This window comes from Periplaneta americana, chromosome 2 (genome assembly GCF_040183065.1).
Source record: "Periplaneta americana isolate PAMFEO1 chromosome 2, P.americana_PAMFEO1_priV1, whole genome shotgun sequence".
NCBI classification, from domain to species: Eukaryota; Metazoa; Arthropoda; class Insecta; order Blattodea; family Blattidae; genus Periplaneta; species Periplaneta americana.
The window spans coordinates 9,225,801-9,249,363 of NC_091118.1; the positions used below are offsets into that span (position 1 = coordinate 9,225,801).

Sequence of the window (23,563 nt, forward strand, 5' to 3'; positions counted from 1 at the left end):
TTAGTCCACAGAAATGTTTTGTCTATAACAATTTTGTCCACCTAATTATGTCAACTTATAAAAATCGTTCACTGTATGATTTCGTCCACCATACTGAAATGTCCTCAGACATTTTTGTCCATTTTATATATTTTTAGTCCATACTTACTTACTTACTTACTTACTGGCTTTTAAGGAACCCGGAGGTTCATTGCCGCCCTCACATAAGCCCGCCATTGGTCCCTATCCTGAGCAAGATTAATCCAGTCTCTATCATCATATCCCACCTCCCTCAAATACATTTTAATATTATCCTACGTCACGGCCTCCCCAAATGTCGTTTTCCCTCCGACCTCCCAACTAACACTCTATATGCATTTCTGGATTCGTCCATACGTTCTACATGCCCTGCCCATCTCAAATGTCTGGATTTAATGTTCCTAATTATGTCAGGTGAAGAACACAATGCGTGCAGTTCTGTATTGTGTAACTTTCTCCATTCTCCTGTAACTTCATCCCTCTTAGCCCCAAATATTTTCCTAAGCACCTTATTCTCAAACACCCTTAACCTATGTCCCTCTCTCAAAGTGAGAGTCCAAGTTTCACAACCATAAAGAACAACCAGTAATATAACTGTTTTATAAATTCTAACTTTCAGATTTTTTGACTGCAGACTGGATGATAAAAGCTTCTCAACTGAATAATAACAGGCATTTCCCATATTTATTCTGCGTTTAATTTCCTCCCGAGTATCATTTATATTTGTTACTGTTGCTCCAAGATATTTGAATTTTTCCACCTCTTCAAAAGATAAATTTCCAATTTTTATATTTCCATTTCGTACAATATTCTGGTCACGATACATAATCATATACTTTGTCTTTTCGGGATTTACTTCCATACCGATCGCTTTAGGCTACTTGCTTCAAGTAAAATTTCCGTGTTTTCCCTAATCGTTTGTGGATTTTCTCCTAACATATTCACGTCATCCGCATAGACAAGAAGCTGATGCAACCCGTTCAATTCCAAACCCTCTCTGTTATCCTGAACTTTCCTAATGGCATACTCTAGAGCGAATTACAACTTATAAAAATCGTTCACTGTATGATTTCGTCCACCATACTGAAATTTCCTCAGACATTTTTGTCCATTTTATATATTTTTAGTCCATATTTTTTAATAAATAAATCAAATAAATAAATAAATTATATTAGGCTACTTTATTTCAATCATATACAGTGAAATTAACTACAAATTTAATTTTACATTTTGTGTTCTGTTAACAGTACGTAACAAAGAATTTCTTTCTGGTAAGTTCTGTAGTATTTTTTGATCTTCAGTGGCCTGAATTTCTTCCCTTAATACGGCAGCGGGAGGTTCGTCTGGATGTTGCTCGGCCCTTCTTTTGATCCCTGCCACAACGTTTCCCGCACCAACTTCAGCTCTATTCCCAACATGTGTGTGTTTACATTCCTTAAATACATGAATACAAACATGTATACTCCTATATGTGACACAATGGGCATTATATACAGGGTGATTCACGAGCATTTACCGTCACTTACGGAGCTTATTTCCGAAGACATATAAACATTTGTCATAACTTCAATATTTTGAAAGTTACACTAATTTTAATTTGTTTGTAAAGTACCTTTGTGCGAGATCGTGCGTATTTGCTTGTTTTCCGCACAGAACCAATACGCGGTAAGTGTGAAATACCACATTCAGTATTCCCAACGTAACACACATAACAACTTCCCTCTTCTTACCGCTTAAGCGCGACATTCATTTTACTGCTTTAGGCTTTTAACATATTATTTTTAGAGACGTTTAACATAGAAATAATTATAAATTGGACACTTACCACTGCAATTTCACCTAAATTGCAATGTTAATTATTGTTTTTAAATATTTGCAAAAATTAAGTAAAGTCTACTACTCCACGAAACTTATTGCATTCCTGATACAAGTAACATTAAGTAAGCCGTGAAAAAATCAACAAGATTCCAGATGCGGATGTTATTACTGCAATATGTTATATAAATAATATTGTTAAAATATATAAAAATGAAAAATAAATCATTACATAACCTTACCGTTTGTTTTAAGTTCGCATTTATAGACTGGGGGGAAAAAAAGACAGACGTATATCACGGCCTGCTGGAATATAGTAAACACAGAAAACATTTTATAGCAACAATGTAGAAGATAGATCTTTTTGTTTTTAAAAGTTGCCGTCATTGAACAGAAACCAAGATGGAGATTTCATTGCAACTAATTAGAAATTCGTCTTTCAGGTATGTAATAAACGATCTTCGCACAAAATAATGTACGATAGGCCTACACGAACGGTATGTTTGTTTTCATGATCTCGGAAATTAAAAAAGCTCAACTACGTTTCGCTTTTTCAATTTTTTCCTCGAACATGAAAACATCAACATACCGCTCTTGTAACGCATATTACTATTTTCTTTAGTTTTAAGGGTAAAAGAATATTACAAATAGAGAATGAACTATTAAGAAGTATCATTTCTTTAATTGACTAGTATTTTGAAGCCAAAAATGTGTTGTCAGTTGCTTTGAACAGATTTTTTTTCAATTTTTAACTAAAAATGACTTTACTAATAGACGGTAGTATATTATACACACTACTTAAAGGGTGTAATTGATATCTTGTTATTTGAAGTGTTCTATCAGTGAGGAAGTGTGTTGTGTCAGTGAAGTCTATTGTGTAAGTGAAGTGTGTTGGTGTCAGTGAAGTGGCTGTGCAAAGTATTTGAACAGTGAAATGGTTAGAAGTGTTAGTGAAATCAGGTAGAATCAGTACAGTGAGTGAGTTGACAGCGAAATAAGTGTAGTGCCGAAAGGTACTTGTGCAGGTATGAACCTGTCACACTCGTGGGTTTTAGTTCGAACTTAGGGTTAAGATACAAATTAGATTTACTTTAAATGTTATTTTAAGTGACCATGCTTCATTTAATTTAGGATGCTCCTTGTTATTATTATTATTATTTTATTATCATTTTTATTATTATTATTATTATTATTATTATTATTATTATTATTATTATTATTTATTGTTTTTATTAGTTGTGTTTATTATTAATTGTCATTATTGAGTGTAATTAGTTACCACTGCCACCGGGTATATACCCATTTGCAGTGTGAATAAATACATAGGCTACACATACATACATACATCATTCTTACGCACTTATCACAAAAATTGATACAAATCATACGACTTTAAGAACTCGATTTTTACAGTGTAATTATGCCTCCTAATGTACAGTCTTGAAGAATTTACAAGAGTGGCGTGATTTGTAACAATTGTTGTGATAAATGTAGGCCTACAAGAAATTGTAATTTTGTAGTTAAAAATCGAATAAAAATTCTGTACGAAGGAACTATGGAATTCACAACACATTTTTAGCTTCAGAATATTAGCTAATTAAAGAAATGATACTCCTGAATAGTTCATTCTTTATCTGTAATATTCTTTTACCCTTCAAACTAAAGAATAATGGCATTTACAAACAATTTCAATTAGTGTAACTCTGAAATGTTTATATGACTTTTTTGCTCAGAATGTCTTCGGAAATAAGATCCGTAAGATACGGTAAATCTTCGTGAATCACCCTGTATATCATGATTCTCGCACCGTCAGTACGATCGGTCTCCATTTTTGCTGAATGAGTGATTGTTATAAACTATTTTATCCTTTACTTTAGATTAAAGTAAATCTACCATTATGTCTTTGAAATTGTACTGTAAAAATTTTGTTTTCTCATTAAGAGTTCTGGCATATAGATTAAATTGAATTTCATTACCATGGAAACCACGAGAAAGCACATTAATAATTATGAAATTGTTTTCTATTAACTGCAATTCAACTGTTCTTGTATTTAGTTGTATGGACAAAATTTTAAATGGTCTTTAGATAAAAATGGACAGAAAATGTGGACCAAAGAAAGAAAATGGACAAAATATTTGTGGACCTTTGATATTAGTGGACAATACTGAAAATGAACTAATTTTTAATGGACAAAAAAAGTGGACGAAATGCCATATTTTCAGAACTTTAAGGTGATTTTATAGATAATTTTTCTGTGATTTTTAGGTCATTAACTTGCGAGTCCTATTAATAAGTCATCACTAGAGTCCTGCGTTTGGTTACCTAAAAGCTCTAAGCTACCTGAAACAGTGTAGATATATAGCCTATGGAGAATAGCTAGACGGCATAGAACGCTACTTAGTTCAGGTCTGCTGTTCAGTGAACATACGAAAGCAAAACAAAGCTACGCTGTTGTAAATTAATGCTACAATAGAATAATTCGGCAGTGAGCACGCCATTACGAAAGAAGAACATGTATTTTATCAGAAAGAAGGAGGAATTTTTCATTTGAAACACTTAAAATGTTTACAGTCAATGATTGTACAATCTGATCCGTTTGGGTATGAATAATATTAATTTTTTATTATTATAAAGCTATTATGATAGTAGGAAAAATTTCTTGCTGGTTATATTATGAATGAAAGATGGGAGTTTCCATATATGACAATCAACAATGCATAATCTGAAAGGACAAATGAAAGTCGTAGATGATTAAAATGGCTACTACAAATCAACAGCGGGCACAATGTGTTCTTTGGTATGCTAAATTTGAGAGTGTTAAAAGAATTCAAAAGGAATTTCGACGTGAGTATGGTGTGCGTAATGTACCTAAATACGATTCCTTAATGTTGTGGTATCGAACATTTGTAGAAACAGGTTCTGTGTTAAAAAAAACGCTGAAGTTCGCAGGCGAAACCCAGTACGAGAAGCAGCTATCTCTTGACTTGATCCCCAAGCTCTCCAGATCTAACTCCTCTTGACTTCTTCGTGTGGGGTTTTGTTAAAGACATTGTCTATTCACAGAAGCCCAGGTACATTGATGATCTGAGAGTAAGAATTACTCAAGCTTTTCAGCAAATCACCCCTCTTATGTTACAACGGACATGGGCTGAATTGCATCACCGTCATGAGTTGTGCAGGGTGCGCAATGGGGGTCATGTTGAGCTCTGAGGAATCTCCCATCTTTCAGTGTTGTATGCACAAAGTTTCAACAAATAAAGTTCAGTAGTAAATGTTTTACGGTTTTTATTTTATCCATACCCAAACGGATCACTCTGTAATGTGTAGAAACACGTAAAGTAGATTATACTTATTTACTTACTTAGTTACGTACTTACTTACTGGCTCAACTTTTAAGGAACCCGGAGGTTCATTGCCGCCCTCACATAAGCCCACCATTGGTCCCTATCCTGAGCAAGATTAATCCAGTCTCTACCATCATATCCCACCTCCCTGAAATCCACTTTAATATTATCTTCTCATCTACGTCTCGGCCTCCCTAAAGGTCTTTTCCCCTCCAGCCTCCCAACTAACACTCTATATGCATTTCTGGATTCGCCCATACGTGCTACATGTCCTGCCCATCTCAAACGTCTGGATTTAGCGTTCCTAATTATGTCATGTGAAGAATACAATGCGTGCAGTTCTGTGTTATGTAACTTTCTCCATTCTCCTGTAACTTCATCCCTCTTAGCCCCAAATATTTTCCTAAGCACCTTATTCTCAAACATCCTTAACCTATGTTTCACTCTCAAAGTGAGAGTCCAAGTTTCACAACCATAAAAACAACCGGTAGGCCTAATATAACAGTTTTATAAATTCTAACTTTCAGAATTTTTGACAGCAGACTGGATGATAAAAGCTTCTCAACCGAATAATAACAGGCATTTCCCATATTTATTGTGTGTTTAATTCCCTCTCGAGTATCATTTATATTTGTTACTGTTGCTCCCAGGTATTTGAATTTTTCCACCTCTTCGAAAGATAAATTTCCAATTTTTATATTTCCATTTCGTACAATATTCTGGTCACGAGACATAATCATATACTTAGTCTTTTCGGGATTTACTTCCAAACCTATCTCTTTACTTGCTTCAAGTAAAATTTCCGTCTTTTACCTAATCGTTTGTGGATTTTCTCCTAACATATTCACATCATCCGCATAGACAAGAAGCTGATGTAACCCGTTCAATTCCAAACCCTGCCTGTTATCCTGGACTTTCCTAATGGCATACTCTAGAGCGAAGTTAAAAAGTAAAGGTGATAGTGCATCTCCCTGCTTTAGCCCGCAGTGAATTGGAAACGCATCCGACAGAAACTGACCTATACGGACTCTGCTGTAGTTTCACTGAGACACATTTTAATTAATGAAACTAGTTTCTTGGGAATACCAAATTCAATAAGAATAAAGTAGATTATAATGTGTTTTATTTTAATTTTGTGCTGACATATATATTTTTTTCATTTGTTTATTCCAAACTTTAATTAGGTCTAAAGTAACTACAGTAGATGCATTTTACATAAGCTTATTGTACAAATCAGAGTACTGCAGATAAATTCCGGACGCCAGGAAGCCATGGAGATTAAAAATTGTATGTGATGAATGCATTGTTAATTTTTTTAAGATTTCGATTTCTTTTATTCACTACGACTAATACATAATGTTAATAAAATGGGTTCTAGGAAGAAATTCGAATGTGATTTTTAAATTAATATCGTTACATTTGTTGCGCATCTCAAGATACATACATAGCTTCATAGCGTCTTTGAGAGCAATGTATATTATATTTAATATTGTGTAATATATTTCAGTAAATGTATCTTTATCTTAGCTCGAATAGTTTCCTCATTGCATGTCTGGACGAAATGTGGTGACTCCTGGAAGTAAAGAGGCTGACTCCTGTTTTTTTTTAGTCCATCCTTAGTAAAAATTACCTTTTATTGCATATAAGCTGCCTTTAAATATATATACTTCGTTATGGTCATTAAATCCAAGTGGTATTCCTAATGTGCAACAACTTACACAGGTACACGAATAAACATAATTATACAGACACACAGTACCGGTGGATGAGGACCGACTCCCCGGTTCACTGAAACGTAACCTGATGACTTGTAACTACCACTACGAATCTACAGGGACATAATTTTATTTTTACTTCAATTTTTATTGTACCTAAGTTTTTGAATGTACTTCACCCCCACCCCTTCTACTAATGAAGTTCAACCGTCCTCCACACAGATCCAAGACCTAATATACAGTCATAGTAGTCTTACGGTCATAGTAAACAGTACGTTCCAAAAATATGTTCGCGTTTTCCAGCGACGAAAGAGCTTTCAATATTGAATCATTTTCGCACAGGTACTGTCGTCCATTTACCTACGTCGTATCCCGGTTTCCTCCCACCAGCTTTTATTCGCCAGCTAGTGGCTGGGCTGTCTTAGCTCTTTTCTGAGAACATTAATTTCTGTTAGGAATTGGACGTCTACGTAATATTATACAACTACTTAAAATAACTTAAATAAAGGGACCTCGTTAAGTAATTAAATGTCACGTGATTTCCTCACTTTCTACGACATAACCACTTGGACGGATAGTAGATAGTATGTCTGAGTAATTTTATCTTTTCGGATTGGGGAGAAGTGAAGATTGAATTTACAGTACGTAAGGTACTCTTTTATAGAGTAGGTACAGAATTATTTCAACATGAGTTACTAGTACGAAGGACGAAACTGGTAATTGGAATTACGTACAGTAGTCTATAGTGCGATAATATGCACATTAGAACTGAAGCCTGTATCGAAATGAACGGCCACCATTATAAAAATGTGTTTAAATATCCATATTATGATTATTTTTCAATTTAACTTCATTCTCTATATTGTACACTAATGTGCTGTAGACAGTATAATATACACTGCATAATGAATACGTTCGTATGGACAACTCAGTTCGTGAGTAAAAACACTCATTGTTAATACGGCACTGTATTTTGATTAAACAAAAACCTAATGAAAATTATCAAACTCAGAAGCGCAATATTTCCTAGTTTACGTAAATGGATGAACTACTTTTCTTCCCTCCTATACCTAGTAACGTGATTTGTTTGTATACTACGCCAGTATCATCAAACTCCAGTCGTGGAAGGGGGTAGCAAACGGCGTTCATCCAGAGGTATAGGCAAGTTAATACTAAAAATGTTAGTAAAAATAAAATGATGTCCCTGTATAAAATGGATGTACACCTAACTTGCATTCGAAGTAGCCAAACGCAGGAAGCTAGTTAACATGAGGCAACTAAGCCAGGAGATAATGAGGGGCTTCGAATATAGACTTTTCGTAAGAAAATTAAATTAAAGATCTATCTGTTAATATTCTACATTCAGAGCACGATGAAGGACCAGAGTCGTGTAAATCATACATACAGGGTGTAAGGGGTATAAGTGCCATTATTTTAACTGATGATTATTCATGTCATAAGGAAGAGAAAAAAATGTCCTTACAATTTTTTTATAATTGCAATATTTAACTAATTATTAAAGTTTACAGTATTAGACTTTTGCAACCTTTATAAGGAGGACGTTTATAAGTACACAGTACAGCTCAAGCGGGTACAGGCATAACGGTACATTTATTTATTTTTATTTTAGTGGGTTATTTTACGACACTTTATCAACAGCTTAGATTATTTAGCGCCTGAATGAGATGAAGGTGATAATGCTGGTGAAATGAGTCCGGGGTCCAACAGTGAAAGTTACCCAGCATTTGATCATATTGGGTTGAGGGAAAACCCCGAAAAAACCTCAACCAGGTAACTTGACCCGACCAGGAATCGAACCCGGGCCACCTGGTTTCGTGGCCAGACGCGCTAGCCGTTACTCCACAGGTGTGGACTACCGGTACAGATGCTCTGTTCTAATGCAGGAGTAGATCATGACAATACCGTTGTTTAAGTAGGCCTATATAACTTTCAATCTCGTTTAAAGGACATTATGGCAAATTTATATTTTATGTAACAATATCGCTCCATTTTTTATTGTATGTCTCAAAAATAAACAATGATGGTTTTCTGCACAAAATCACACGAACTTTTTTCTAATGCAACATTTTAAGGGGAGAGGATGGTACTTTTGATGAAAAATGACTGAATTAAAAAAAATATATAGCCTATATATTTATTAAAAAAACTGCGATAGGCCTATGTGTGGATCACCATTTTTAAACTTCCTGCATTATGGATTTTTAAATCACTCCCCCACTTTTATTGTTGTTTCCGGTAAATTAAATTTTCGAAATATTTTTTTCTTTAAAATACCCTTTGATATATGTGGAATGCATTGCATAACATTTTGTGGGTATTTGTGCCCTTATCGGATGTTGAGACGCCATTTTTAAATTTCCTGCGCTATGGATTTTTAAATCACACGCCCGCTTTTATCGGTTTCCAGTAACTTCAATTTTTTTGCTACATTGCCAGACAAAAGTGGATATAATTTCTGAACTATTAAACATACATGCATGAAATTTAGAACACACATTCTTTAGACTGTTAGGAAACTTTTCTCTGTAACAGAATTTTGTTAATTGATTTCATTTTAAAAATACTTCAGTTTGTTTGCAAGAAAGGAAATCAGAAAATTGTTATTAAATTTTAATTGTTTATTTTACAAACGTATTGACTAATATCAAAATTCTGTTACAGGCTGTTTGTAGAACATACTTTTGCAAATAAGTACATTGCAAAAACTGTTTGAATCTATCTTTAAAAACGGTTTAGATATATCGGTTTTAGTACAATCGTGCATTGGGTATATTTTTTTTCCAATTTGGGCCCCCAAATAATTTTTTTTCAAAATATTTTTACTTGGTTGAGTTGCCACAGCTATGAGCTCTCTACATACAAAAAATTAATAATTTACACTAAATAGGAAAAAAGTTAAAAAAATACCATCCTCTCCCCTTAATCTCTCCCGCTTCCGTAAAGCAGTATCATTTTAAAACAAATTTCTGATTATGTGATTTTCGAAACGGGGTAAGAGACTGCTAGTTTCTAATAATCGTTGAGAAACTGCTACAAAAGTTCGCCGATTAGGTAACCTTCTTTGCGGGTAACGTTGACGGTACATCCTTCTTGTCTCACTTGAATTACGACGACTTTCTCCATAAATTAATAACATATGATATTCCTAAACTGTGAATGACATTGTAAGTTGTTTATCGAATACCTGTACTGAACTGCCATCCGCTCGGCAATAGAGCTATGGGCAGGGAGCTTGAACTCAGCTGACTCGTTCTTACGTCTGTGCAGAGTAATGCCTGCTGAACGTTGCCACGTCTCTCACGCCAGAATATTAACAAATTTAAGCATGCATTATTATTTAGTGTCACGAAAACGTAATACAACACAACAAATACAATATTTATTTAAACTAATATTAACTCTTTGCTAGATATATCTACTGACGTGGTAATTGTTTTCGTAATTTTACTAACGATATATATGCAGTATAACGCAAATAAAATAAGAAAATAATTTTTTTTTCTGGGAAAACTATCAAGTTTTGACCCTATGTTGTAAGGACATTTTTTGATCCTGTAGACCGTCCCAGACGACTGTGAAAAGGACGGCACTTATACCCCTTGCACCCTGTATAATGGCACATTCTACAGTATGCCAATTCGGTGATACTCGTTTTCTCCTTAAGTGTAATATAAACCACTTCAACTTACTTTTAGTATCCCACTGCCCATGCTATGTGATTCGTGGTGTCTTCGGGGCTGTCAGACAGACCCTCCACAGCAAATAACGCTCCAGAGACTTGCAAATGGTAATGTATATATAGTCTGTGAAAAAGCTGCTACGATAGTGACGTAAAAATCGTAACTTCTGTGTGGGATGGTTTCGGTTTCTCGGTTTTGGTTCTGATAACAGTGGCAACCCGATACATCGATAATTTCCAACGTGCTACAGAAGATTGTGACCAAGGACGATTCTATATAAATGCACATTCTAAATGAGCATCGTTGCTATCACTACAGGCCACAATCTAACATTCCCAGTAACTCTAGCTTAAGGTACAGTTCCTCGATAGTATATAATCACTGAACAACAAATTTTTACTTTTTGTTTCGCTCCGAAATAAAAAATAGGTGAATATTACTAATATGTGTGCCCTAAATCTGAATTTAAAATCCAAATTTCCCCATCACGTACCATTTTTCGGGGAAAATGAATTGAATTTTTACGAAAAAAAAAAAAAAACTTTTTTTTTTATTTTTCACTGCTACTGATAAAATTATAACACACTATTGCCCGTGTGCACCATTCTCGATTAAAATTTGACCATGGTTAAGTCGGCACTTGACCATCTTCAACGCCAATTTGCGGAGTATTAATCTCGATCAAAGTTAAACAAGCGAGTTGATGATGATCAAATTTGATCATGGGTGTGGGACCGATTATCTTGAATTGAACATGGTCAAGTCGAGGAAACCAAAATGGAGGCACGATTTGATGTACATGATGGAATTGAAGATGAAAGGATGTACAGTATATTGAACACTCAAATCTCTGCGGAAATAACAGAATTGGTGCTATTGTAGAAAGAGTAAGTTTGTAGATGAATAATAAAAATGTTCTTTTTCTCAAAATAGACTAATGTTTTAAATAGCCTATGTTTCTGCTTTGGAAGATCGGGACTTCACTTGAAGACAAAATATTATTTAGGCCTAACTGTCCAATTTTGTTAACATAATAATAAAGTAGTTGTTCTATGCCGGTAATAATATAGCAAAACTAAATGACCATTTTGTAGAATACGAGATTATCACTTATTAGCTATAGATTTGCCGTTTGAAACTATTAGGACCTACATGACGTTTTGGACAATTAGGCTATTTACGCTTGAATTAAGAGAAATTACACGGATACCTTTTTTTCCCTCTTACTCCAAAATTCCAACCTTGTGAACACAAAATAAATGGATAAATTTCAGAACAAGGATACTTTCCTTTCCCTCTTACTCCAAAATTCTAACCTTGTGCACACAAAATAAATTGGCACAAAAACTTCCTTTTCGCATGCATGATGATGCGTATTCGACATACACAGACGATTTGCTTTTTTTAAATTTTAAAATAATTGTTAGCGAGGTATCCGTATACTGAAATTTTCCCAAATAAATTATTGGCACTGAAATGTGCCTTTTCGTAAGCAAGATGATGAGCATTCGACAAACACATACAAATCTGCTCTTTTTAGTAGCCTATTTCAAAATAATTGTCAGTGAGATATCCATATACTGAAATTTTCCCAATTATTATCAATAATATGAAATAACCACTGTATAAATTGCGTTACAAATTATGTGGAATTATGTAAACACGTATAACTCATGTTGAATTGTGAGGTTAAATCCGACCAGGTAGCCTGCTTTTCTCTTAGATAACTTCCGTCAGTACTTTTATTCTCTAATATGGATGCAGAATTGCTGACGAGTTTTAAAAGAATTCCCACTTCGGACTGTGAGAAGTTCGGTGCTCTTTTCTTTTTTTCTCCCATGATTATTGAAATTTGTTATTTGAAAACTGCGAGGATGTTTGAAACCGTCCGACAAACAAAAAAGAAGCGATAATTGACAGAGTGCGTTCGTTCGCTGTTTTATACGCGGTAACCTAGCGCTCAGATGATTCTTATCAAGTGAGCGTACCGTCAGCTACAAATGAAAAGTTGCGGCGAGAGACTGACAATATAACTTCACACGTACTTCCGTGGTGGGAATATAATGGTGAAGCAGTGCGCAGTCTCGCCCGTTCTCCTGCTACGTGATGACGTCACGCGGGAAGCATTGCAGACTCTCTCGCAGCTTGCTAGCTTAGCTCAGCTCAGCTCCGTAAGGTTTTGGAAGTGGGGTAGGTTAATTGATATGAATACCAAGAGGCTGTATTAACTAATCCCTTCCCTACTAACGTCTTGTGATGCGCTCCCAAAGCATAGCCGTCTAGACATGACGTCTTTGTGACCCTGCGACTTTTATTGACAGTTTTCATTCAAGCTGTCAAATGCAGTTTTTTCAAGCTGTCTATTTAGAGGGTTGTTGTATGTTGTAAAACGATCTTTCGTGAAGAAGAGGAGTTATTTTCCTCTAAATATACGAGAAAGGTTTTCCAGAATTCTAACTGTTTGAATAAAAGTGCATTGAAGTTCTGCCCTGCATTCCAAGTGGAATGAACAAAGTTTAAGAAAGGCAATCAGAATCGAGGTCTTGTAAGAGTTATTGGCAGTAAAGTGACATGACAGAAAAGGTCTGTCTACGAAGCACAACATTCACATGGTGAGCATAAAGGAAAAAAGGGTAACAATGAAGGGGAATAAACAGTGGTGAAACTGAAGGGCATAATAGAGTACAATAACGTTATGTTGTGGGTTGACTGTCAGGTCAGCGTCAGAATGAAGTCTTATATCCCTTCTCCATTATGGGAAAATACGTAAAAAAAACTACAGAAATGTTTCTTCAATATAATGTTTATGGTACGTTTCAGCTTTTCAATGTCTATGCAATTGCATGTAAGACCGTGAAGGGAAGCAAACCCAGGAATGAAAGGATCTATACAAATCTTCGACTTGATCTGGAAGCAGGCATTTTATAGAGGTTAACCTTGCCTAACTGAAGTGTTAGTGAAAGGGGAGGGGATGCTGGAGTTACGACGACAATATTACAAGCAAACTGTTGGGCTTATTTCTTCCCCCCCCTCCCGTCATATACCTACCACCCACAGAAAAAGAAGCAAAGTTTGTAAATCTCACAAGAAAGAAGCGAAACAACATGGGAGTGCAAACAATGTTTTGTACTGGAGTCTTTCGAAACTTAACATACTGTTCAAACTGTTACCAAATTATGAGTATAATATCACAATTTGTAGTAAAAGACCCATGTTTATTGCAAACGACCTCCACCTGCCTTTAAATGCCACCAATTCACTGTCTGCGCGTGGAGATTTAAATAGAGATTCCAGGCAATAAGCCCGTCCTTTTAAATCTTACTGCATGAACTTAAAGGTAGCAACATGCAAACTTTAGAAAAGAGTCAATAATGAACATATGTTAAAGGCAGGTGTCGAATTAATTACGTTCATTCTGGTGTACTGCTTTCGTTAGAAGATATCTTAGGTTCATGGACAGAATACATTCTGAATCAGACCTTCGATTTCAGGCTGGCTTTAAAGAGGCTGAAAATGTGAATTGCAACAAATGTCAAGTGTAGCATGATGAAGTGTCCCTAAAAGAAGGCAAATTCGAAAAAAAAAAACGCATTTTCGATAAAATGTGGACTTAACGCGTTTTGATTCCGAGATCCTCAAATACGTTCAAAAATTTTCATCGTCAACATTTTTACATTACTTAAAAAAACACATCAGTTTTTCATTCCAGTGATTCTGCATATTTCTTTTAGTAAAATGCTCCTGCACACAATTTTAATATCTGAATATTTTTTTACACAAATTAAGTCCACAATTTCCACATCTGACATTAATTTTCGTAATGTGAACGGCTTTCTTGTTAGCAGCTAGTACTTGAAATAGACCTTGATTCACCCTCACTAACCACTTCTGTATTATCTTCCTCACTACCACTTTCTTTCTTCAACTCCGCCGGTAAATCAATTTCCAATAGCACTATAATATCACTTTCACCCAAAACATTAAGGCTGCTATTATCCACAAAACAACTCATGTCCATGTTCTGTATCCCTGAATGAACTAGATTTGAATAAACACCAATAAAGAAAGAACAAATTTACCAACTCAAGTTTCTACACTGCAAGTAAATGGTAAAGTGGAGAATTGAAACAGTAAACGACTTTAACGGCAATACAAACAGTTACAACAATGGACAAAAATCACAGAATTCAAACTATAAAATGTTTAAAAGTGTAGGTCATATGAAATACCAAGGGTGGGTAAAATCTGTCCACTAACAAATACTTCAAATTATTAGTCTGCTATATTTGAAATCTGAAACAGAACACATGTGTGCATACTTTATCATGTTAGAGACAAATAGAGTAACGATGAAAGCTGTCAGATTTCATTAATTGAAAAAAAATTTAGAAAATAAAAAGGTTGGGCAATTTTTTCCCCAACCGTGATAATGCTAGGGTTAAGCGAGAAATTGATTCCTTTTTTGCTCCTCTATTGACATTCGAGACAATTGAATCCTTCCATTTACTGAAGCCTTTTCTGTCTGGAAGTTGTTAAAAGATACCACAGCTTTAACATTTTATGAGACATGTAATTAAGTCCTTTTAGCTTAGAAAGTTTTAAAGAACTATGAAAAAATTATTCCCTTCTGCGGAGCGACTCATATATGAAACATTTTAACAATATTATACACAGGAACATACTAGTTGATAGTTATTATAATTGCTGTAATTACTCACGTTTCGTTATTTAGGTCTAATGCACTATCCTCTGATACATGTTCGTCTGAATTGGTTTTGGAAGTGGCCTGAAGAGTACATGAACTATTTGGCAATGATGTCATGAATTTCTTTTCTCCTTCTCCGTTTTTCACATCTGTCCAATCTCAGATTATCTGTTGATTTTCGTTTTAAGCAAGACTGCACCAGAGCTTTTGTGGGTACAGCGTCTACTTTCAGATTACGACTGCTTTTTGGTTCATAATTTAGAAGTTTCTGCTTTAAAGGTACTTCGTAACTTGACTCCTCAAAATGAAGTGAACATATTCGAGCTGAAACAACATTAAATCTTAAGATTTTTACCCCCTTTCTTTTCCCTCAAAGCAATCTATGGAATAAGTCAAACAATAAGTTTAACATGAAAATATATTTTGCAAATGAGTTGCGAGAAAACTCATCGTGCTGTAAATTGACTTCATCCTCCCTTCTACAAGCATGCGACCATTGTCTTGCCAAGTCTTCATTCTTCGGAAACCTATAATACTAGTGGCTTCTGCAGCAAATGCTGCAAACTAAATTCATTAGACGTGCAAATAAACATTTTTCAGATTTATTTTCAGTGAAGAATACCAGACATTCGGAAAGTTATTTGCTTCTATAACAATGAAAGATACTCTCTCTCGAGCCAATACTGAAGAGAACCACGCATATAAATATCTACACCACACCACCATTAAATATATGAAAAAGACCCAACCCCACTCCATTAATAATTATGAAAATTTTTTATTTTTAATAATATTATTATCTTACGTAAGTTTTATAGCTTTCAGTAACATATACTATATATACTATAGGCTATAGCCGCCACTCAGTAAAATATAGAAATCAAAATCTAATTTAAGTTATTCTCTACATCTACTTATATAACCCCAAAACTTTTCACTTTCATATAATCAATATAGTATTAATATGTATAATTAATGAAAAATAGTCACATCATGGCATTAACTACAATAATAATTCATTTCTAATGGTAATAATATCATCAAACCACCTTAAGTTTTTTAGTTTTTAATATCCAATACACAGCTGTGCCCAGAAAATTACACACCACAGAATCGAACCTATAAATTATTTTTAGTAAGTTAATTTTTTAATAACAAATTTAATTTGAGCTCTAAATATGTCAGCATTCTTGCAGATCTTGGCCTTCGTGTAATATTGTTTACTGCAGTATGTATTTTGTTTTATTCTGAAATGCAACACGGCCGACTTGATGCCCGCTTCGTTTTTCCTTTACAAAAAAGCGAAGGGAATATCAGGACAGCCGTGAACACTATTAGCTAGTTCTCAAAACTGACGACAGATGGATTTTGGAAAATAGAAAAATTATGTTTAAAAATTGACATTTCACTGAAAACTACTATTTTTCCGAAAAACTTTGAGTTCCAAGCTTCAAAATGAGGGGTCATTTATTAAAATTCGTCCAGCCGTTTTCTCGTAATTTCCATTACCAGTTCAAATTATATATATAGATTTTACGTCAGTTCCTTTTGTTTTTCGATTGTAACTCAACCAGATATTGCACATCCAGGCATACTAATAGCATGTGTCACATTAATAGCACTACTGATACAAGAATAACATTCAATATAATATATATAAACAAAGAATTAACCCCGTGCACGTACACACAACAGCTGTTTGTTTTGTTCCTCGAGCACTGCGGTACGAATTAGCGCGCCGCTGGTGCTTCCTAAGTGACGACATGCGCAGTAGAAAACGAGTTTGAGTCAACTGTCTGCTGCACCATTATATTCCCACCACGCGTACTCCTTACAGAATTCCATCAGGTTGAACTTTGTATTACAAATGAACAAGCCTCAAGCCTTTAGTTTTAAATCATTTTTAAACAATTTTAATTCTTCAACACTGGCACACTGTTTGCCATTTAAATATACTTTTTCTAATCGCAGCCATATTCATTAGATTGTTTTTATCTTAATGTTTTAATTCAATACTATGGTTGACGCCATGATTTATAATCATTCTTGAAAAGAGCAAGCAAGGTTAAATCTTACATGTGTTTTATATGTATTTTTTATGCTCGACCATGCCGAAATTTAGTAATTATACACCTGGTAGCAGTCCTTTAATGCATGTCATTAAAGTACACCTATTCATTAAAGTTCAGGTTTTCGATTATTCTCGGATATGCAATCGAAAGACGAGAGAAACGTCACGGAGGCTGGAAATCCAATACTGTCGAAGAAGGTTATGTTCTGTTACTATAATAATTAGCGTTAATTATAAATAATATTCAAAGAAATTCAATTTGTCATCTCGTTTTTCAATTCTAAATCAATTTCCAGGTTATACATTCTCTGCATTACATCAAGGTCAATGACATTATTGTTCCTCGGAAAAAATCAATACTTTCGCATCTGCGCACATCTCACAATTCACGAGCTATGAATAAGGTCACTTCCGATCTTCTGTCAGATACAAATAAAATGAATACTTCTGACTAATTTCAAGTTAGAAATATGGTCGAGCATAAAAAGTCGTATGAAACTTGCCTATAATGGTAATTAAGACGCTCGTATGAAAATTATTAAACTCGCTTGCGCTCGTTTCATAAACAAACATACTTGCGTCTTAATTACTATCATTATAGGCTCGTTGCATAATGTACTATTATCATTGTATCTTTTCACCTATGTTCAATTGTATTTGTCAGCAAATCACATCACCTGAAGATGACTTAGGCCTACTTGAAAAAGTCGAAAATATTCGTGATGCATAATTTAATATATTGTAATTGCTGATGTAACAGAATTCATTTCTGCTTCCATACCTTGATAAGTGATAGACTGAAAATTAAACAAACTATTTGACATTATAATATACTATCATTTAGTGAATTATCAAGACGGGAACTGTTGTGACGTTTGAATAGGCCCAATACTATTTGGCGAATAGGCCTATATTAATAAATAATTTGTAACATAACATCTAGAAACATATTACTGTAGGGCTATATGAATTAAAATATTTAATACTTGCATATTTAGCTAGCACGGCCATTACGCAATATCATGGCCCACTGTATTGTTAAGGAAACTATGGAAATATTTAACATCTGAACATCAGGTCCGACGAGATATTAAACAAATGCGCATCAGGTGCGACGAGACTGTAGTTGATATTATATGGCTTTGATTGGTTAAAACTCAATATATTCTTTAGACTCCATTGGTGCATTGGTAATGAGCGAAATAGACCTAACCATTATCTACGTAATGCCGAGAGTGTGTTTTAATTTATTTAGAGAAATTAAAAATCAAGAGTTGTATTTGTTACGATTATTTCATGAATAAAATCAATAACACTAATAAAACACATAAAGTCTAAATTAAACTGTTATTAATAAGGGGTAACGGCTTCGAAGCTGGCACCCTCACAAAACGAGTGCACTGGTCTTCCAAAGTTACCATGGGAGCATATATAAATACTCTGGGCGCCATCCCTTATGGCTCCCAGCCCTATTTGACTTTTGTTCCTTTCAATAGGAGCTCGTCTGACAGGTCCAATCACGCCCACCGTCCAATCACATCGCAGTGACGCAATCTGCGTTTCTTAAACCTGCCACGCTGCTTGCACACAAAGTACCAATCACAACACGCTTTCCTGTGTCAGCGAATGAATTTATGGAGAGAATTCTCTCACCTTAAAAGCGATGGCTGCGATTGTTGGGCCGTATGAGTTGTCATCTGAAGAAAATCAGGAGAGAGATTTAACCGCCAAATATTCAATTGCTGCTATTTCACATGGCGTTGTGTCTGCTTAAAATTGTAATAATGGTAATTGTTGCGTGTGTGGAATAACAGCTAAACCAAATACTCAGGAAATATTGTGATTTTCCATATGGTTACAAACAGTAAATTGTTGGGGGCCTATATTTATGTATAATGAATGGGATTCTAATAGATCTGTAGTATAGTACGTACTCATCCCTATTAGAAACAACAACAACCAAATATCTTGGCTTAAAAATCGATAATGTCTTAAATTGGAAAAATCATATTAAAGAAATTACCCCCAAACTAAATTCAGCTTCTTTTGTTATTAGATCTATGCAAAAGATAGTAAATATCAATACCTTAAAAACAATATACTTTGCATACTTCCACTCGGTAATGAGTTTTGGAATAATATTCTGGGGAAATTCCACAGATAGTAACAATATATTGCTATTACAAAAAAGAGTAATTACAATAATAGTACTTACTTACTTGCTGGCTTTTAAGGAACCCGGAGGTTCATTGCCGCCCTCACATAAGCCCGCCATCGGTCCCTATCCTGAGCAAGATTAATCCAGTCTCTACCATCATAGGCCTATCCCATCTCCCTCAAATCTATTTTAATATTATCTTCCCACCTACGTCTCGGCCTCCCCAAAGGTCTTTTTTCCTCCGGCCTCCCAACTAACACTCTATATGCAGTTCTGGATTCGCCCATACGTGCTACATGCCCTGCCCATCTCAAACGTCTGGATTTAATGTTCCCAATTATGTCAGGTGAAGTATACAATGCGTGCAGCTCTGCGTTGTGTAACTTTCTCTATTCTCCTGTAACTTCGTCCCTCTTAGCCCCAAATATTTTCCTAAGAACCTTATTCTCAAACAGCCTTAATCTCTGTTCCTCTCTCAAAGTGAGAGTTCAAGTTTCACAACCATACAGAACAACCGGTAATATCGGTTGGCACCTACAATAATAGTAGGTGCCAAATCTAGGGAATCATGTAGGACTATTTTTCAAAAAACTACAAACAATGCCCTTGGCTTGTCAGTATATCTTTTCATTAATAATCTTCCTCGTATTAAATCGTGAAAATTTTGTAACTAATTCAACAGTTCATAGCATAAATACACGTCAAAAAATGACTTTCATACTCCATCGGCAAGTCTATCGTGCTATCAAAATGGAGTGCGTTATATGGCAGTAAAAATTTTTAATAGCATCCCTATCGATATAAAAAATGAAACTCAAAACATAAGATTATTTAGGGCCAAGTTAAAGAAGTACCTAATTTCTCACGCCTTCTATTCTGTAGGTGAATTCATGACATTCAATAACACTTCATGAAATTGATACTAAAACTTTGTGTTGTACTAGTAGACTATATTGTAAATCTCGTCTGCATATATTTCATCTAGACTGTGACTATAAATTAAGACTTTATAATAGTATTAAGTTTTTTGACTTGTTCCATATTCTAGCTGTAAGCAATGTATGAATACCATGGAATGTTAATAAATACAATACAATAACCACTATTGCTTATCTCTTTTACAAATTTCCGAAAGATGTAAGTGGTATAAAGGAAGCCAATAAGATTTAAATTATATTGTCTCAGACTTAAATGGCTTAGAATGGATGCAGATGTAACAGCAACGTTAGTAGATCAATATATCAATGTAAATTTCACTGTACATTTATTATACGTGTTATGGTCGTTGCAAGGACTGAACACTTCATTTCTACTTTTTGTATTAGGCCTACTGTTCACTATATTCACCAACAGAATATTAGCTTATTTATGCAAATAACATCCTCTGACATAGGTTGGCTAATAGAAGCTAAAGGATTTCCATGACAGTGACTTTCAGAAAGGAATTTGTAGGCCTCATTACGTAGTAAATTACAGCAATATTATGCAGAGAGAAAAACCGTTAGGAAGACTTCTTAACTGCAGAATGAAGATATGAGAAGACCCGTCGGAGATAAAGTAACAGTTTCAAGCCAATTTGCAATTCCAGGTGCAGTAAGGGATAATTAGCTATTATCACAAATACGAATGATGTATGCAAGCCCGCCAGTCGTTTACTTAAGGCTCGTTTTAAACTAAAGACGCTATTTAGTGCGACAAAATAATATTGTAATTGTAATTCTTTATTTAACGTTCCTTTTAAACTACAGAGGCTATTCATAGACGATAAGATGATAATTGTAATTGTAATTCTTTATTTAATGTTCCTTTTAAACTACAGAGACTATTCATAGACGATAAGATGGTAATTGTAATTATTTATTTAACGTTCCTTTTAAACTACGGAGGCTATTCATAGTCGATACGATGATAATTGTAATTGTAATTCTTTATTTAACGTTCCTTTTAAACTACAGAGGCTATTCATAGACAATAAGATGATAATTGTTATTGTCATTCTTAATTTAATGTTCCTTTTAAACTACAGAGGCTATTCATACACGATAAGATGATAATTGTAATTGTAAATCTTTATTTAACGTTCCTTTTAAATTACAGAGGCTATTCATAGACGATAAGATGATAATTGTAATTGTAATTCTTTATTTAACGTTCCTTTTAAATTACAGAAGCTATTCATAGACGATAACATGATAATTGTAATTGTAATTCTTTATTTAACGTTCCTTTTAAACTACAGAGGCTATTTATTCATAGACGATAAGATGATAATTATAATTGTAATTCTTTGTTTAACGTTCCTTTCAAACTACAAAGGCTATTCATAGACGATAAGATGATAATTGTAATTGTAATTCTTTGTTTAACGTTCCTTTTAAACTACAGAGGCTATTCATAGACGATAAGATGATAATTATAATTGTAATTCTTTATTTAACGTTCCTTTTAAACTACAGAGGCTATACACAATAAGATAATATTTGTAATTGTAATTCTTTATTTAACGTTCCTTTTGAACTACAGAGACCATTCATAGAAGATAAGATTATAATAAGTAATTGTAAATAATTCTTTATTTAACGTTCCTTTTAAACTACAGAGGCTATTCATAGACGATAAGATGATAATTGTTATTGTAATTATTTATTTAACGTTCCTTTTAAACTACAGAGGCTATTCATAGACGATAAGATGATAATTGTAATTGTAATTCTTTATTTAACGTTCCTTTTAAACTACAGAGGCTATTCATAGACGATAAGATGATGTAATTGTAATTCTTTATTTAACGTTCCTTTTAAACTACAGAAGTTGTTCATAGACGATAAAATGATAATTATTGTAATTGTAATTCTTTAACGTTTAAACTACATAAGCTATAAGCTTTACATAGACCAAAAAATGATAATTTTAATAAAGTGTAGTCTTTTATTTAATGGTATACACAAACATACCAACAGCAGACGGCATGTCCAAAATTAAATTTTTCAATATTTGGGTAAATTGTGATGTGAAGGAGGAAGAGTCTGTAAACTAATAAGAGACAAAATAAATAAATATAAGAAATACAGATGAACTCATACATGTTCATAGTAGGAGTTTGTCAAGAAATAAAAATAATAATTAAATTAATTCACGAGACGAAAATAGCCTATGATGGAATAATTTAAGCATCTCGAAAGAAAAGAGTAATGAAGACAGTCTATAATTTAAAAACTGCATTAATAAACCTTTACGCACATACAAGCTACAATGTCTATCGTTACATAAATCCATGCAGCCTTCAGATCACAGTAGGTCATGCTCATTGTGACGTCAGAAACAATCTGAGCGTTAAATCATAATAAAGAGAAGGCAGATTTTATCAGTGTCACTCATTTACATCGCTGCATCAGCAAGACACATTCCTAAACGAAAATGTTTACTGCCAGCTTCAATAATAGTTCCTCCAGGTAAGACTGTTATATTAAGCTAATGTTAAGTTTCGCAATATAGTTATTCTGAACGCTACAACATTTCATCGGGTTTACAATCCATTAGTTTTGTAGGATTCATTTTCTGCACGATGCTTACTTTTGTTTTCAAATGTAATAACATTGATTACTTTGTTTTGTTAATATGGTAATTTATAACTTCAGAACAATTTGGAGAGACGGTATATTTATGTCGACCACAAACAACTGCACGCGTAAATGAATTTTCGTCACAGTATCAGGTTATCGTTCTAAAGCAATTGAGACGAAACTATTTACTTCCATTCCAATTTATTAGTTTAGGCCTATTCTGTAATGTACACATTTTTATTGCTTAGGCCTACTTACATGTTCTACTCACTGTTCATAATAGCTACGCCCACCGGTATATAATTTCGGAACAGATGCATTATAGGAGTCACCCTCACACATCATACGCAAAAAAAGGTCAGCGGAAGTATTGGTTCGACTAGCATTTTTAGTATTCGATATTCGATAAGTATGAAATGCTACCAAATTAAAAAAAAATTAAATAAAAGGAATTAAAATAGTTTGATACTAG

At 34.2% G+C, this 23,563-nt stretch overlaps 1 long non-coding RNA gene across 1 annotated transcript in view; it reads right to left on the reverse strand.

Annotated features, from left to right (window-relative positions):
• LOC138712680 (uncharacterized) overlaps positions 1-23,563 on the reverse strand; it is a 253,862-nt gene that overhangs the window by 78,051 nt on the left and 152,248 nt on the right. The window lies entirely within an intron of this gene.